This window comes from Triticum aestivum, chromosome 2B, assembly GCF_018294505.1.
Source record: "Triticum aestivum cultivar Chinese Spring chromosome 2B, IWGSC CS RefSeq v2.1, whole genome shotgun sequence".
NCBI classification, from domain to species: Eukaryota; Viridiplantae; Streptophyta; class Magnoliopsida; order Poales; family Poaceae; genus Triticum; species Triticum aestivum.
This window is the reverse complement of record NC_057798.1, coordinates 216,204,372-216,223,041: the sequence shown is the minus strand read 5'-3', so window position 1 is coordinate 216,223,041 and position 18,670 is coordinate 216,204,372.

Genomic DNA, 18,670 nt, shown 5'->3' with positions numbered 1-18,670 from the left:
TAGTGTCCTCCTTTCCTCTTTGGTGCAAAGGGAGCAAGCGCAGGTAAGAGCATCAAGCAAAGGCATCCATTTCGGTGCAACAAGACCAAGACCAGCCCAACAGCAGGAAGGAAGTCATTGTGGTGCCCAAGCAGGCGTCACCACCAGAGCCTTTGGCAGGCGAGGACCAACTTTGGTCAGGATAAGTGTACCCAATGTTCCCCTTCAAAATGGCCAATTGTTGGCACCCTTCCCGCTCAATATTTGGGAAGAGGCCCAGGGCCTTTGCCTATAAATAGGACTAGCCACCCCCAGGGGAGAGACACCTGAATCGAGAGAGAGAGAGAGTAGAGAGAGCGACTGAACACCTCCTAGCAGTTCATCGCACCAGCCAAGAACAGACCCTCGTGAGGCTGTTCTTCCTTGTATTGTTCATCAACAGCCCAAGAGGCAATCCATCACACCACACACTAGAGTAGGGTATTACACCACAATGGTGGCCTGAACCAGTATAAACTCTGTGTCTCTTGTGTTGTTCCTTCCGTAGTTTAGATCCTAGCGAGTCGGCGAGGAGCAGGTAGGTAGAGGGTGAAATCTCCGCGCGCACCCCAGTGTTTGAACCTCAAGGGTCTGCCGGAACCCGAAATCCGACACCGCCGGGCTCCTTGAAGCAGGTCCGCAAGCTCCCCCATGCCATTCGGCAGGAGGCTTGATGGCCACAAGGCCTGAGCAACACCGTGCATCACCCACCGAGCTCGCTCGTGCAACTGTGAAAGTTCTTGCAGTAAATCACTTGCAGATGAGGGCATCTCCTCTTCAGGGTGACCCGTTAGCATTCCTGCAAGCACTATTCTTTCAAAATACTTCCTCGCCGAACTATCATATAGTTTGTCTGGGTACTCACGATAAATGCCACGCCGAAGCCTTTTGTTCTCCTTCATGGAGTCCGCCAGTTGAGCGCAGACATCTTTTAATTCCACGTCCAGCCGAATATTGGCATCTTGGAGATTGTTCTTATCTTGCTTCACTTGCATAAGGATGCGATCGCCAGCCTTTAGCTGCCTTTTAAGATGCGATTCATCATCCGTCACGCCCTCCGGGTTCACCCTGGGATTGTGTGCAGAATCTTCTGTTAGACTAGTCATACCAGCCATTCACTAACTGGTGCATCTTCGTACAGTTAAGACAAATGTTACCAGAGGAGGCCTTCTGAGATTCCTCTAACTTGGCTACCGCGTCCCTCAGCTGGGACTTACATTCCTCCAGCTCCCGAGCCAATTGATCATTCTTGTCCACAAGAACCTGTGCATAAATTGATCCTTCAAATAGTTTTTCCAACTATTTCAAGTCTCAGGGGCTACTACTATACATACTTATCGAAATTTCTTACCCGTATATCTTTGGCATACTGGTTCATCGCTCGGGCAAGCCCGCCTTGAGCAGCTCGGTCGTATGCGTCTGCCAAATTAAAGGCATTAAAAGCCTCTTCGGAAAAGATGTTGTTCCGAAGCACGGCCCTCTAGCGCCGGTGATTCATGGCACTCTCCACTTCGGAGTTCGTGGCCGAACACATATCCGCATCCTCTGTCGGAGAACTATGCGGTACTGGCCCTATGTCCGCCTCCGCCCTCGAAGCCGGTTCTGGAACCCGGCTGGTGGAGGCGTGATTGGCGGGATCCCCGGATATAGTCCGGCTGCTCCTCTTCCTCCCAGACACAAAGGGCACTGTCATATTTCAAATACTATAATCATAGGACAGGTTATTACTTTACCTCTGTAGCGGTGTGTCAACCCTCACTGCCTTCCTCTTGAGCCTGCCCGATCCGGACGCCCGTGGTTGACGAGTCCCTAGGGGCTCGGCCCCGCGCTCCGACCGTCATCTCTGCAAATAGCACGACGACTCAAGTGTAAATCATGATACCTGAGGGGAGTCCCCTTCGGAGGATAGGGTTGTTAGTTCGTCTTACACGCAACACAGGGAGCAGTCCGGGATAGTCGGCCGTAATGGCCACTGAGGCGATATCCCAGCTCGCTTGATAAAATACCCCCCGTTGACAAGCTCCACGGTAATATTCGGATCTTCTTTGAGTCCCAGATCGAGGGCCCTTCCGGGGTCCTCTGGTTGCGGGGAGGGGTTGAAGATTCCCTCTACGGCCCTCCTCAGTTCCTTCTCGGACATCGATGTAGGTAATCTTAGCAGAAGGATGCTAAAGTAAGCAAATTAGGGCAAAGAATGACAACTTACCCACTCTGGGGGGTTGTACATGGAGAATCCGTCCCGCGTTTTAATGCGAAGGAATTCCTCCTCTTCCCCTTTGTATAAATTGGACAATATCCTTGCCAAAGCAATGGCGGAGTCTGGACCCTTACGGCCGTAGCGGGTGGCGTCGTCTTCCCCGTTGAAGTGCCACATGGGCTTCCCCCGATATTGAAGCGGTTGCACCCCCCGCCTTATGCATATCGCCATGACCTCAACTATCATCAGTCCGGATTTGGCCAGTAACTTTATCCTGCTCATTAGGAAGTGTATTTCCCTCGTATCCTCTTCTTGAGGGCCCTAGGGGCACCAGCATAGGCGTGCCCTCGGCAGGGCATTACTAAACTTGGGGTGACCTGTCCGGACTGGATCCGGAAGGGGAACATCATCAATGTAAAACCACTCTGAAGACACATTTTCTGGTGCCTTCTTAGGAGTGCCGGACAGGTATCCGGTCTCGGCGATGCGTCATACTTCGGCCCCGCTGGCATAGGGATTCTCCCTGGACGCAGGGGACAAGGCAGAACAGCTTCCTCCATAATCCGAAGTGTGGTTCGCAGCCTAAAAGCAGCTTGCAAAGGGCGACGTACCCCGCTATATGCAGAATGGAGGTAGGGGTAAGGTTGTGCAACTAGAGGCCATAGAACTCCAGGAGCCCGCTAAGAAACGGGTGGATGGGAAACCTGACGCCCCTTAGCAGATGCAGGATGAGGCATATACGCTCCTCTGGAGATGGATTAGAAAATCCCTCCGCTTGTTCCCCTCCGTCGTAAGTGGCTATTCCGGCTCGGACAGGGACCATGAACGCCGGTGGGAGAAACCCATGGAGTTGTAACTTTATCAAACGGCTATGAGGAACTGAACACTCTCCCCAATCCCTCGACTTGGAACGAGGAAGGCAAGCAGAAGAGCTGCGATAGACGGCCATGTTGGAATGGTTTTTCGCGGAGCGCTCTACTGGATGCTAGCTCAGGGAGGGAGAGTGGGGTTTGGATCTGAGGATCCCCGTCCCTTCAAATAGGCGTTCAGCCCGGAGGATTGAGGGTGTCAAATGCAAAAATGCCTCGGCTCCTCACATTCGCTCGACACGTGGAGGTGGTCATTATTGAGGCACTGAAGCCGAGGAGCACAACATTGATTGGAGGCCAGACACTATTCGTCGTAACAGGTACTCTGGAGTATACGGAGATGGAACACGCCTTGCAATGCCGAAGACAAGACTGCGCACCGGACTCATCATCATTGAAGCCTGGTTCAGGGGCTACTGAGGGAGTCCTGGATTAGGAGGTATCCGGACAGCCGGACTGTGTACAACGTCCGGACTATTGAAGCGTGAAGATACAAGACTCAAGACTTCGTCCTGTGTCCGGATAGGACTCTCCTTGGCGTGGAAGGCAAGCTTGGCGATCCGAATATTGTGTTTACTTCCTTGTAACCGACTCCATGTAAACCCTATCCCTCTCCGGTGTCTATATAAAAAGGAGAGGTTGGTCCTTCGAAGGCCGATCACAATTACAATCATACCATCATAGGCTAGCTCTTAGGGTTTACCCTCTACGATCTCGTGGTAAATGTACTCTTGTACTACCCATATCTTCAATATTAATCAAGCAGGAAGTAGGGTTTTACCTCCATCGAGAGGGACCGAACCTGGGTAAACATCTATGTCCCTTGCTTCCTGTTACCATCAGCCTTGACGCACAGATCGGGACCCCCTACCCGAGATCCGCCGATTTTGACACCGACAACGTCCATGCTACTAAGGCTTCCTATAGTCAGGATGGCTCTGATACCAGCTCTGTGGGGACCCCGACTCATAAGTCGTGATCACTGAATGCATGTGTATACTGATCTCAGATATCAATGCTCACTGAACACACAGAAGCTGAATAACAAAGTGTTGTAACGGCCCGGATACAACTTTCCATATTGGTAACTCCAACTCTTGCCTTTTCCGGAGATGCGATATGATATTTCCTTCATAGTTGGGTTTTTGTCTTTTGTTTTGCATTCTGTTCATGGCATTCATCTCATCTCATAGCATCATGCGCATTGCATCTGTATGTTTTCATAAAACATGCATCCGCTCGTAGTTGCCGCTCCTCGCTTCTCTCCGTTGCGTTCGTTGACCGTTCCGAGACCAACCGGGTTTTTCGAGTCCCTCTTGTCTGGACGCTTCTCTCTTTGTCTTCATTGACCTGTTGTCAGACCACTTGTCCTTGTTGACCTTATCTCAGACCAATTGGACTCCTCTCTTCTCTCTTTCTCCGAGACCAACAAAACCTCTCCAAAACAGCCCAATAACCCATCTAAGTCACTTCCATGCTCTCCGCCGTCGGATCACGATCGTGTGGGCGAAAACCGCACCTCATTTGGAGCCTCCTACCTCCCTCTACCTATAAATATAGCCTCTCCCCCGAAATTCATGGGCAAACCCTAGACGAAATCGTCCCTGTCGCCACCGGACACGTCCGGCCGCCGCCGGACGAATCCCGCCGCCGCCCGCGTCCATCCAGGAGCTGCCACGTGGGCAGCCGCGCCCACATCGCCGCCGCCTCCGCGCAGGCCCGCCGGGCCCAGGCGGGGCCCTCCCGGCCCACGCGCCCGGGCCGCGTTCGCCGCCCCGCCGTCTAGCGCCTCCGGCTCCAGCGCCCGTCGTGGCCGTCTAGCCCGCCGGCGACCGCCGCCGTCCTCCGCCTCCGGGCCGGGTCGCCGCGCGCCGCGCTCATCAGCCGCGCCGCCCGAAGCCCGGCCGCGCCGCCCGCCGCCCCGCCGTCCGGCGTCGTCCTCGACCGCCGCCACCCCAGATCCGACCACCCCGACCCTCCTACTCCGACGACGCCCGCGCCCTCCGACGAACCCGCTCCGGCCATCCTCGATCCGTGCGCCCGGATCGAAATCCACCCTGGTTGACTTCTTCCCCGAAATTCGTCCAAGTCCTTATCTGTCATTAATTTTGTTGCATGTTCATCGCACCACAGCTTTGCACCCGTGGCTCCGTTTTGGGCATGTAGCATACCGGGTTGTTCGCCTCGATGAGTACATCATTTCATCTCACTGCATCATTTTCATTTGAGCTCATCTTGATGCCCGAAATGCTGTTGGAAGAGTGCTTCATAATGTTAGTTTCAGATTCTTATCAGAACGAGCTCTTTTGTCATTTTTGCCATGATTGATGTGTGCATCCTATGGACTTGATCCCTAAAGGTGTTTTGAACTATGATATGCCATATTTACAGAGGTGCTTACCATGTATTTTTGTGATCAATGTGGTGACTAGCATAAGCATGCAAACTAGGCTTCGTGATAATGCTGATTTTAGTCCCTGTTTTGCTGTTATTGTGATGCCATGTAAACATGTTGCTACAGAGAGATACATGCATATTTTGAGATACTTCAGTAAGGGTGTTTTGAACATATGGTTATGCTCTATCCATTCGTGCCCCTGTATGAAATTATGGAGTAGTATAGCATGTCATTTTCGTGCTCTACTTTTGCTACAAAATGTTTCCTGGCAGATTGTTTACATGATATTCAATTTTTACAAGGTTGTTGTAGTTGATCCGTGTATGCTATGATGTTGTTCTTGCCATGTATAGCTTCTATGCCATGTCTTCTTGATGGATGTATGCTTAGTTTATCATGAAATGCTCTATAGTGAGTGCATCGAGCTCACGAAGGTGCCTTCGTAATTCTGTCAATGCCATGCCCAGTTTGCTGAATCTGTTAACGAAACTTGCTATGTTTACATGCATGCATCATTTCTTCTGACCCTTTTTGGCTTATGGTCAGTAAGGGACTTTTGATCTATACTTTGAGTAGATTCCTACCATGTCTTGTTTTGCTATTAAAAGTTCCTGTAGCTTGTTGTTTGCTTGCTCTAAACATGCCTTCCTGATGTTAATTTCTGGCATATTAGTGTTTTCACTAAGTCTGTGAATCTGATATCTTTTGCCCTTTTCCCATGCCTGTTTGAACCTGCTATGGTGTGATTTAGCCGTAGCTCAGTGTTCCTCTTTTGTCAAGCGTCTCCTGTAGATCACTGCCATATGCTTTGTTTTTATGTTGGGGTGCTGTAGCATAGTTTCTTGTTGCATGATAAGTAGCATCGTGCTGTTAATCGCAGCTTTGTGCCATTATTGTTTTGCTTGCCATTTGCAAACCGTGCATCCGTTTCCGGTGATCTTCACATCGATTTCAACCAATATCATCTCATCTTTCCGTCGGCATACTTGGTTTGCCAAGTTGATGCCTTGTTCATCCTTTTTCCTCCCGAAGCACACATATGCATTGCATATCACATCTCGCATATCATGACATGTATTGCATCATGTTGCTTGTGCATTGCACTGTGATTTATTGTGTTCCATTGCTTGTGTTCTTGCTTTGGGTAGAGCTGGGAGACGAGTACGTGCACGAGGAACCTGTTGAGTACGCTAACGAGGATCAAGCCTTTGACAACTCAGAGAACTTTGCAGGCAAGATGACCATACCCTTGAAATCACTTCTATCTTTGCTTGCTAGATGCTCGCTCTTTTGCTATGCCTATGCTATGTTACCTACCACATGCAATATTATGCCACCCATATTGCCATGTCAAGCCTCTAACCATCCTGTCCTATGCAAACCGTTGTTTGGCTATGTCACCGCTTTTGCTCAGTCCCTCCTATAGCGTTGCTAGTTGCAGGTGAAGATGAAGTTTGTTCCTTGTTGGAACATGGATACTTTGGGATATCACAATATCTCCTGTTTAATTAATGCACCTTATATACTTGGTAAAGGGTGGAAGGCTCGGCCTTATGCCTGGTGTTTTGTTCCACTCTTGCCGCCCTAGTTTCCGTCATACCGGTGTTATGTTCCTTGATTTTGCGTTCCTTACGCGGTTGGGTGATTTATGGGACCCCCTTGACAGTTCGCTTTGAATAAAACTCCTCCAGCAAGGCCCAACCTTGGTTTTACCATTTGCCACCTAAGCCTTTTTCCCTTGGGTTTTCGCGAGCCCAAGGGTCATCTTTATTAAACCCCCCGGGCCAATGCTCCTCTGAGTGTTGGTCCAAACTAGAGCCACTTGCGGTGCCGCCCTGAGGCAACTTGGGGTATCCTCGGTTGCCGTACGTACTGCTCATCCGGATGTGCCCTGAGAATGAGATATGTGCAGCTCCTATCGGGATTTGTCAGCACAATCGGGCGGCTTTCCTGGTCTTGTTTTACCATTGTCGAAATCTTATGCGAACCGGGATTCCGAGACTGATCGGGTCTCCCCGGGAGAAGGTTTATCCTTCGTTTACCATGAGAGCTTATGATGGGCTAAGTTGGGACACCCCTGCAGGGTATTATCTTTCGAAAGCCGTGCCCGCGGTTATGAGGCAGATGGGAATTTGTTAATGTCTGGTTGTAGATAACCTGAAGTTGACCTTAACTAAATTACATCAACCGCGTGTGTAACCGTGATGGTCTCTTCTCCGCGGAGTCCAGGAAGTGAACACGGTGTTGGAGTTATGTTTGACATAAGTAGTTTCAGAATCACTTCTTGATCGCTACTAGCTTCACGACCGTGCCTTGCTTATCTTCTCGCTCGCTTTTGCTAATGTAGTCACCCTATATGCTAGTCGCTTGCTGCAGCTCCACCTCACCACTCTGTCCTACCTATAAGCTTAAATAGTCTTGATCTCGCGGGTGTGAGATTGCTGAGTCCCCGTGACTCACAGATTCTACCAAAACAGTTGCAGTTGTCAACGATGCTAGTGCAGATGACGCAACCGAGCTCAAGTGGGAGTTCAACGAGGAACGTGGTCGTTACTATGTTTCGTTTCCAGACGATCAGTAGTGGAGCCCAGTTGGGACGACCGGGGATCTGTGTAGCATTTGGGGTAGTCTTCTTTTATTTTGGTTTCGTAGTTGGACCTTGAGTGTAATCTGGATGATGGATGTTTATTTATGTATTGTGTGAAGTGGCGACTGTAAGCCAACTATGTATCTCTTTCCCTTATGTATTACATGGGTTGTGTGAAGATTACCTCACTTGCGACATTGCTTTCAATGCGGTTATGCCTCTAAGTCGTGCTTCGACACGTGGGAGATATAGCCGCATCGAGGGCGTTACACTAGGGATTGTAGCGACGCTGAGAGAGAGATTCGGTAAGGGGAAATCTTCATGCACACCCCAGTGTTCGAACCTCAAGGGTTTTGCCGGAACCCAAAATTCGACATTTGGCGTGCCAGGGCGCCGGAGCTTTTCCTTTCATCGACCTGCTCTCTGCCAACACCGCACTTCGCCCTCATGGCGGACATCGCGCTTCCGGCTCCGTCGACCGGTGCCAACACTGGGGCCAGGGCTCCGAGCTTTAGCCCCCGCCTTACGGCAGGTGCAGTGGCCGACCAAGTTCAAGCCAGAGATGCCGCCGCGCTATGACGGCACGACAGACCCGGCAGTTTTCCTGCTGTCATACGAGGAGGCCGTCCTCAAGGCCGGGGGCGACGACAAGGTCATGGCCAACTGGCTTCCCATGGCCTTCACTGGCGTCCCGCGCGCATGGTTGCTCAACCTGCCAGCATCTTCTGTGGCCTCCTGGGAGGAGCTGCACGACCTCTTCCTCGTCCATTATGCAGTGCCGGCGCCCCCGGTCGTTGCCGCTCTCCTGGGTGGCTCACAGGCGCCACCCTCACACCGCCACGCCAAGGTGTTCTTTCGCTAGATCAGCACTTCCCTAGTGCGGCAAGGAGCTCCCCCGGGTTGGGTGGTGCCCAAGGCCGACCTTACCTTCGACTCAGAAGATCACCCCGTCACCACCACCTGCTCGGGTTCGCTCCCGATGCTCTACACGCCCACCATCTGCCAAGTGGCAGTCACCAAAACCCTCATCGACGGTGGTGCCGGCCTCAATGTGCTCTCGGTGGAGGCCTTCAGCCTCCTCCACGTGCGGCTGGAGCGGCTTCGACCCGGCAAGCCCTTCTTAGGAGTCGGAGGTGGTTCCTCGAGTCCCCTGGGGTAGATCCGTCTTCTCGTGACCTTCGGCACATGTGACAACTACAGCATGGATGAGGGAGTCCTGGACTAGGGGGTGTCCGGATAGCCGAACTATCATCATCGGCCGGACTCCAAGACTATGAAGATACTAGATTGAAGACTTCGTCCCGTGTCCGGATGGGACTTTCCTTGGCGTGGAAGGCAAGCTTGGCGATACGGATATGTAGATCTCCTACCATTGTAACCGACTCTGTGTAACCCTAGCCCTCTTCGGTGTCTATATAAACCAGAGGGTTTTAGTCCGTAGGACAGACAACCATTACAACAATCATACCATAGGCTAGCTTCTAGGGTTTAGCCTCCTTGATCTCGTGGTAGATCCACTCTTGTACTACCCATATCATCAATATTAATCAAGCAGGAGTAGGGTTTTACCTCCATCGAGAGGGCCCGAACCTGGGTAAAAACATCACGTCCCTTTTCTCCTGTTACCATCCGCCTAGACGCACAGTTTGGGACCCCCTACCCGAGATCCGCCGGTTTTGACACTGACATTGGTGCTTTCATTGAGAGTTCCTCTGTGTCATCACCGATAGGCTTGATGGCTTCTTGAATCAACAACAACGCAGTCCAGGGTGAGACTTTTCTCCCCGGACAGATCTTCGTGTTCGGCGGCTTCACACTACGGGCCAATTCGCTTGGCCATCTGGAGCGGATCGAAATTTACGCCCCTCGCCATCAGGTCAGGTTTGGAAGCCTAAACTTCACGGCTGACATCCATGGAGACTTGATCTTCGATGGATTCGAGCCACAACCGAGCGCGCCCCACTGTCACAGTGGGCATGATTTAGCTCTGTCACCGGACAGTACCCTAGAGGCCGCACATGAGTCCGCTCCGACCCATAGTTCGGAGCCGACCGCGTAGATCGAGGACAGGTGGCTGGACACCGCCTCGGGGGCTGCAATCTCTATGGCGATGGAGCCGAATACTGACCTTGTCCATTGCAAAGCTCGTGACTCCGAGGCGCCGGACTCCTTGCCGGACTCCGAACCTCATGCGCCCCTGCCAATCGAATCCGATTGGGCGCCGATCATGGAGTTCACCGTTGCGGACATCTTTCAGCACTCACCCTTTGGCGACATCTTGAATTCGCTGAAGTACCTCTCGTTATCTGGAGAGCCCTGGCCGGACTGCGGTCAGGATGGTTGGGATGCGGACGATGAAGAAATTCAAAACCCTCCCACCACCCACTTTGTAGCCACTGTCGACGACCTAACCGACATGCTAGACTACGACTCCGAAGACATCGACGGTATGGACGACGATGCCGGAGACGATCAAGAACCAGCGCCTACGGGGCACTGGAAGACCACCTCGTCATACGACATATACATGGTGGACATCCCAAAGGATGGGGACGGCGAAGAAGCAGCGGAGGCAGATTCCTCTAAGAAACAGCCCAAGCGCCAACGTCAGCGGCGCCGCTCTAAATCCCGCCACAGCAAGAATGGAGATTCAGGCACCGGAGATAATAACACCCCAGAGAGTGCCGAAGACAACCCCCTCCAGCAAGACTCAGCACAGGAGGACGGAGAAGCCAGCCCTCAAGAGAGGGCGGCAAACGAGGAGATAGAGGACGACAATTACATGCCTCCCTCCGGAGACGAGGCAAGCCTCAACGACGACGAATTCGTCATGCCAGAGGATCCCGTCGAACAAGAGCGTTTTAAACGCAGGCTAATGGCCACGGCGAACAGCCTAAAGAAAAAGCAGCAACAGCTTCGAGCTGATCAAGACCTGCTGGCCGACAGATGGACCGAGGTCCTCGCGGCCGAAGAGCATGAACTCAAACGCCCCTCCAAAAGCTACCCAAAACACAAGTTGCTCCCCTGCTTAGGGGAGGAGGCATACAAACCTTCATCACCAGCGCACAATACGGCTGACCGACCACCTCGTGGCCACGACAGAGAGGCATCTAGGCCCTCCACCAGAACCGTACCCCGGCACCGCTCGAAAAGCGCGAAGCCACGGGGGAATGCGCCGGACTTGCGAGACGTATTAGAGGACAAGGCAAAACAATCAAGGTCTATCTATGGATCACGCGGGCGCCCCACGATCCACGACGACTATCGTCACGCCGGATACAGCAACTCCGGCCGGGCCGAACACAACGGACAAAGCTCTCTTGAGCTACGTCGTGATATTGCCCAATATAGAGGCGCGGCACACCCACTATGCTTCACAGATGAAGTAATGGATCATCAAATCCCCGAAGGGTTTAAACCCGTGAACATTGAATCCTATGATGGCACAATGGACCCCGCGGTATGGATCGAAGATTATCTCCTTCATATCCATATGGCCCACGGTGATGATCTCCACGCCATCAAGTATCTCCCACTCAAGCTTAAAGGACCAGCTCGGCATTGGCTTAACAGCTTGCCAGCAGAATCAATTGGGTGTTGGGAGGACCTGGAAGCCGCATTTCTCGACAACTTCCAGGGCACATATGTGCGACCACCAGACGCCGATGACCTAAGCCACATAATTCAGCAGCCAGACGAATCGGCCAGACAGTTCTGGACACGGTTCTTAACAAAGAAAAATCAAATCGTCGACTGTCCGGATGCAGAGGCCCTCGCAGCCTTCAAACATAACATCCACGACGAGTGGCTGGCCCGGCACCTAGGACAGGAAAAGCCGAAATCCATGGCAGCCCTCACATCACTCATGACCCGCTTCTGTGCGGGGGAGGACAGCTGGCTAGCCCGCAGTAACAACCTCAGCAAAAATTCTGGCAGTCCGGACTACAAGGACCGCAATGGCAGGTCGCGTCGTAACAAAAACAAACGCCGCGTTAACGGCGATAACACTGAGGATACGGCAGTCAACGCCGGATTCAGAGGCTCAAAACCCGGTCAGCGGAAAAAGCCATTTAAAAGAACTACCCCGGGTCCGTCCAATTTGGACCGAATACTCGACCGCTCTTGCCAGATACATGGCACCCCCGAAAAGCCAGCTAATCACACCAACAGGGATTGTTGGGTATTCAAGCAGGCAGGCAAGTTAATTGCCGAAAACAACGACAAGGGGCCGCATAGCGATGACGAGGAGGAGACCCGGCCGCCGAACAGTAGAGGACAGAAGGGGTTCCCCCCACAAGTGCGGACGGTAAACATGATATACGCAACCCACATACCCAAGAGGGAGTGGAAGCGTGCACTTAGGGACGTATATGCGATGGAGCCAGTCGCCCCGAAGTTCAATCCATGGTCCTCTTGCCCGATCACTTTCGATCGAAGGGACCACCCCACCAGTATCCGCCATGGCGGGTTCACCGCATTGGTCCTAGACCCAATCGTCGACGGATTTCACCTCACCAGAGTCCTGATGCACGGCGGCAGCAGCCTGACCTTCTTTATCAGGATATAGTGCGCAAGATGGGCATAGACCCCTCAAGGATTAAACCTACAAAGACGACCTTCAAAGGCGTCATACCAGGTGTTGAGGCCAATTGTACAGGCTCAGTCACACTGGAAGTGGTCTTCGGATCCCCGGATAACTTCCGAAGCGAAGAGTTAATCTTCGGCATAGTCCCGTTCTGCAGTGGCTATCACGCCCTGCTCGGACGAACCGCGTTTGCAAAGTTCAACGCGGTGCCGCATTATGCATACCTCAAGCTCAAGATGCCAGGCCCTCGTGGAGTCATCACGGTCAATGGAAACACTGAACGCTCCCTCCGAACGGAGGAACACACAGTGGCTCTCGCGGCGGAAATACAGAGTAGCCTCTTAAGGCAATTCTCGAGCCCGGACGTTAAACGGCCGGACATAGCCAAACGCGCCCGGAGCAACATACATAAAGACCATCGGGCACGTTCCGAGCATGCGTAGCAATAAGGCCCCAACCCCAGCCCTTGCATGATTGCAAGACTAGCCCTCCGCGTACATCATTACGCTCTGGAGATACCATGGGCATAGGGGGAGGGGCACGACCACGATAGGCCTAGAGTGCGGCTCAACCACACCAGGGGCTCCCAAGTGTGTCGCTCTTTTTCTTTTTCATTTTTTTTCTATTTATCCACAGGACTCCGTTCACTAGAGACCCTGTCCGGCGGTGAATCTTCCGAACTCACAATGCAACAGCCAGGGAAGGAAAAAGGCTACGACGAATACTTAGGTGGTCTCCATTATGAGCATTAAATCTGTTAAATACACCATTCCGCAGCCTCCCCCTAGAGGGAGACATGTCTAATAGTCCAATCCCTTGCTTACCGCACTATTTGTATTGTTCTGCACTCATGGCAGAATTCCTTGAATAAACAATGCATCACTTTCCGCTTATAATTGCATTCCCTTTTTACATATATGTTCATTTATGAAGTTTTGCATCCGTACACTTTGGTACGGCTGAATACACCAGGGGCTTATGTTCCCCGCATTACGGTGTGATAAGTCTGAACACTTTCACAAGTGCGGCACTCCGAACTTATAGCATTATATGCATCGGCTCCAAATCATGTCTTGGGTCAATAGTTGGGTTTGCCCGGCTCCCATGTTTTGGTACCTTACGTTCCGTTCTATCGGCTAAGGTAGCACTGGGAGAACCACTGCGATTGTGCCCCGGTTGAGCTGGGCGAGCGCCTCAGTGGAGAAAGCTAAAACTAACCGTCATGATAAGGCGAGAGCTGGTCGCTGTTCGAGAGGTCTTTTCGAGTCCCTAAAGACTTATGCCGCTTAGAGCGAGGAACCGGCTGTCGTCCGGCCCAGGCGTGGATAGCGCCCCGAACTCGGTCTTCCGAACACTAGGGGCTTCGCTGAAATTTAAAATTATAGAATTCTATGGCTAAGTGAGAGTGTTCAAGCATTATAAGTCCGGTTGCCTTGTTCGTTGTGTTGAGTGCCTCCCTAGATGGACCCAAAAATGGGAACAAGAGCGCTCAAGTTTATCCCGAACACCCCAGCACTCGTGGCATGGGGGCTGAAGCCGATGACTTGCCATCTCTCAGATTTGATAAACGGCCGCACAGAAGGTAATATTTTAAATTAATAAGCGTTGCTTAGCACATATGAACAAAGTTTTCAGCGCACAGGATAACACATTGCGAGTCTACTCAAATATTACATCTTTGGGGCACTCGTCCGCAATCTTGCGGGCACCCTTCAGGACACTCTTATAATACATTTCGGGCATACGATACTCCTTTCCCGCCGGTGGAGCGTCTGGCAGAAGCCTCTCAGCATCCAGCCTGCCCCAGTGCACCTTTGCGCGGGCAAGGGCCCGACGGGAACCTTCAATGCAGGCGGAGCGCTTGATGACTTCCACCCATGGGCATGCATCCACCAGCCGCTGCACGAGGCCGAAGTAGCTCCCAGGCATGGCCTCTTCAGGCCACAGCCGGACTATGAGGCCCTTCATGGCCTGCTCGGCTACCTTGTGGAGCTCGACCAGCTGCTTCAGCTGGTCGCTAAGGGGCACCGGATGTCCGGCCTCAGCATACTGAGACCAGAAGACCTTCTCCGTTGAGCCCCCCTCCTCGGCCCGGTAGAATGCGGCGGCATCAGACACACTGCGAGGCAGATCTGCAAACGCACCTGGAGAGCTCCGAATCCGGGTAAGTAACAGGTAATTCACACTCACATGCTTGCTTTGCATGAAAAATGCCTTACCCGCCACTATTTTCTTCACCGCCTCAATCTCCTGGAGGGCCTTATGGGCCTCGGCCTTAGCGGCTTTGGCACTCTCAAGAGCCGAGGCAAGCTCGTACTCTCGAGTCTTCGAGTCGCGCTCCAAACTCTCATGCTTTTCCATGAGAGCCAGGAGCTCTTGCCGCACCTCCGCCACCCGCGCCTCCTGCTTCTCTTGCTCCACTTGTTCCGCGACCACATTATGTTCGGCCGCGGACACGGCCTCCTTCAGGGTCACCACCTCATTCGTGGCCCCTGCAGTGCCCACGTTATCCTTCTTATTTCCATTGTAACCAAAATCCTTTTCTATAAGGTACAAATTTAATACAATGTTACTCACCTTCTTTGTCCTCGAGCTGCTTCTTGGCAAGGCTGAGCTTGTTCTCGGTCCGCTCGACGTCCTGCTTCAAAGCACCGACCTCTGCAGTCAATGCGGCAGAGGTCAGCAGCGCAGCCTGCAATCCCATATTGACATAATTTTTAGAACTCCTGCGTATATCTTTTTAGATCCTCAGTCCGGCTTTTCTTTCCGAACACCGAACCGAGCATCAGGGGCTACTGTCTATGCGTTATTACATTACATATTTCAAAGCCTGTTAGAAGGCTACTTCAGGCTTCGGTCAGCCCGCTCTTGGCGAGCTAAACCTTCTGAATCACCGCACTCATGATAGTGCGGTGTTCTTCCTCGATGGAAGCGCCGTTGAGCACCTCCAACAAGTTGTCCGGCGCCTCCGGTTGGACGGAGGCCGTCGGTGCCACGGTCCTGCCCTTCTTACGAAGGGGCCGCCTGCCGGACTCCGGAACCACTGCAGGTTCCGTGGCGGAGTCCAGTGCGAAGTCCGGGAGGTTGCCCTGTGGCACCTCCGGAGCCGCACCCTCTTGGCGGGTCCCCTCCTGGGACCCCACCTCGGCGTCCTCGGCGTCGCGAGGGGTGGAGGCGGTCGGAATGGAATTCACATCCGACGGAGCCAAGGACCCGCTCGAAGAAGCGGGAAAATTGTCCTCGGCCGGACTACAGGTTGTATGCGGCATTAGAAGGACACTGTGTGGCCAAAAAGAGAAATTATAAATCATTCAGGAATCCGGATACTTACGATCTTGCCGGGGGCTTGGACCTTGAGGGCCACCCCTCGTCGCCTTCGTCGGCATTGGCGGAGCTGTCCGGAGGAAGGGTCCTTCCCCTCTTGGACCCTTCGGCCTCCCCCATTGGGGAAGCCTTCCTCTTCCTCTCTCCCCCCTTCGGGGGAGAGTCCTCTCCCTCCTCCTCGTCTTCAGGGGAGGAGTCCGCCTCGGAGCCATCGGATGATGAGTCCGATACCACCTGGCGCCGGGAACTCCTTCGGGTTCCCGCGGCCGCCTTCTTGGCCTTCTTCTCCGGCACCACGTAAGGGGCCGGAACCAGCAGCCCCGTCAAACGGGTATCCGCTGGGTCTTCGGGAAGGGGAGCCGGACAATCAACCTGTCCGGACGTCCTCTGCCAGTCCTGTTAAAGGCATTGGGAGTTTTAGATCCCACGTGGAGTCAAACTATGAAAAAAGTAAGTGTCCCATAAAGGATAGCAAAGCTTACCTCGCCGGCTGGGCGCTTTGTGCTGAATCCGCGATCTTCAGTTGCGGATGCGGGGGCTTCTCTGCCCTTGAACAGCACCTTCTAGGCAGCTTCGTACGTCATGTCGAAGAGCCTGCTCAGGGTCTGGTGCTGTGCCAAATCAAACTCCCACAAATTGAAGGCCTGTTGTTGGCAGGGGAGAATCCGGCGGACGAGCATGACTTGGATCACGTTGACAAGCTTAAGCTTCTTGTTCACCAGGGTCTGGAGATAGGACTGGAGTCCTGTCAGCTCCTCCGAACTACCCCATAGCAAGCCATTCTCTTTCCAGGAGGTGAGCTGCATGGGGATACCAAATCTGAACTCGGGGGCGCTGCCCATTTAGGGTCACGCGGCTCGGTGATGTAGAACCACCCCGATTGCCACCCTTTGATGGACTCCACGAAGGCACCTTCGAGCCAGAGGATGTTGGGCATTTTGCCTGCCATGGCGCCTCCGCACTCCGCTTGGACGCCCTTCACCACCTTCGGCTTAACATTGAAGGTCTTTAGCCCCAAGCCGAAGTGGGGCTGGATGCAGAGGAAGGCCTCGCACACGACGATAAACGCCGAGATGTTGAGTATGAAGTTTGGCGCCAGATCGTGGAAGTCCAGGCCGTAGTAGTACAGGAGCCCCCGGATGAAGGGATGAAGTGGGAAGCCCAGTCCGCGGAGGAAGTGGGGAAGGAATACGACCCTCTCATGGGGCCTGGGGGTGGGGATGAGCTGCCCCTTGTCGGGCAGCCGGTGCACGATGTCGCTGGACAAGTATCCGGCGCCACGTAGCCTTTCGATGTGTCCCTCCATAACGGAGGAGGCCATCCATTTGCCTCCCGCTCAGGACATGGCTGGAGAAGGTTGAGACGAGATGTGCGGACTTGGGCGCTGGAGCTCGAGTGCGCGGAGATGGATAAGCAAAAGGAGGAAGAAGGCGTAGGTAAAGAGGGTGGATCCTTATCCCCTTATATATGCACAGTTACCATCCGCCTAGATGCACAGTTCGGGACCCCCTACCCGAGATCCGCCGGTTTTGACACCGACAATGGAGCTTGTCGGCGTTCTAGGAACGGGGGTCCCCAGACTTGCCTGCCTGCGGCCTGTAGCATGGCTCAACAAGTGGCCCAGTACGGGTTGTCTTCATCAGCAAACACTCAAGACCCTTGCGAGGGGCCAAGCCTCGCGGGGCGAACGACACAAGGCCTCCTCAGGGGCGGCCTCACGAGGGAGTCTCGCGAGGAGGCTGAGAGATCAAGGTAAGGGGTGCCTCGCGAGGTGCTCATGATGCAAGCCATGACGTTCAAGACCAGGCGGGCGCTAGGCGGACGCCAACCTGCGCAGTGTCCTCGTTTCCTATTTGGTGCAAAGGGGGCAAGCGCAGGTGCGGAGTACCAAGGCATCAGGCAAAGGTTTCCATATCTATGCAACGAGACCAAGATCAGCAGAGCGGCAGGATGGAGGTCACCGTGGAGCCCAAGATAGCGTCATCGCCAGTGCCTTTGGCAATCGAAGACCACCTTTAGTCAGGATAGCTTGTACCAGCTGTACCCTTTTAAAATGGGAGTTGTTGGCTCCCTTCCCGCTCAATATTTGGGAAGAGGACCAGGGCCTCTATAAATAGGGCTAGCCACTATAGTAGAAAGGGGGAATCTGATCCAACCTAGCTCATCCACACTCCACGACCACAAGAACACTTCTCCTCGCGAGGCTGTTCTTCCTCTGTACTATTCATCATTAGCCCGAGAGGCAATCCACCACACCACACATTGGATTAGGGTATTACACCACAATGGTGGCCCGAACCAGTATAAACCCTGCGTCCCTTGTGTTGTTCATCGTGCTAGCTTAGAAATCGCGGCGAGGTTGTGGGCGTGTTTCGGTAGGGAGAAGATCTTCGTGCACAACCCAGAGTTCGAACCTTAAGGGTTTTGCTGGAACCCGATTTCCGACAATTGGCGCGCCAGGTAGGGGTGCGCTGAAATCTTTTTCGCTGATCTGCGTCCCATTGCTTCGTCGCATCCATGGCAGACGCTCGCCGAGCCCGTGCCGAGCGCCGAGCTTCTCTCATCGCCCGCGTTGCCCAGACGGCTCCCGTCAGTGGGCCTCCTCATTGTTCTCCATCGCCTGCCGCCAACGCCGCCACCGGCCCGGCGGGGAACGAACAGCAAGCATCTTCGTTGCACCCCTTGGTGCGGC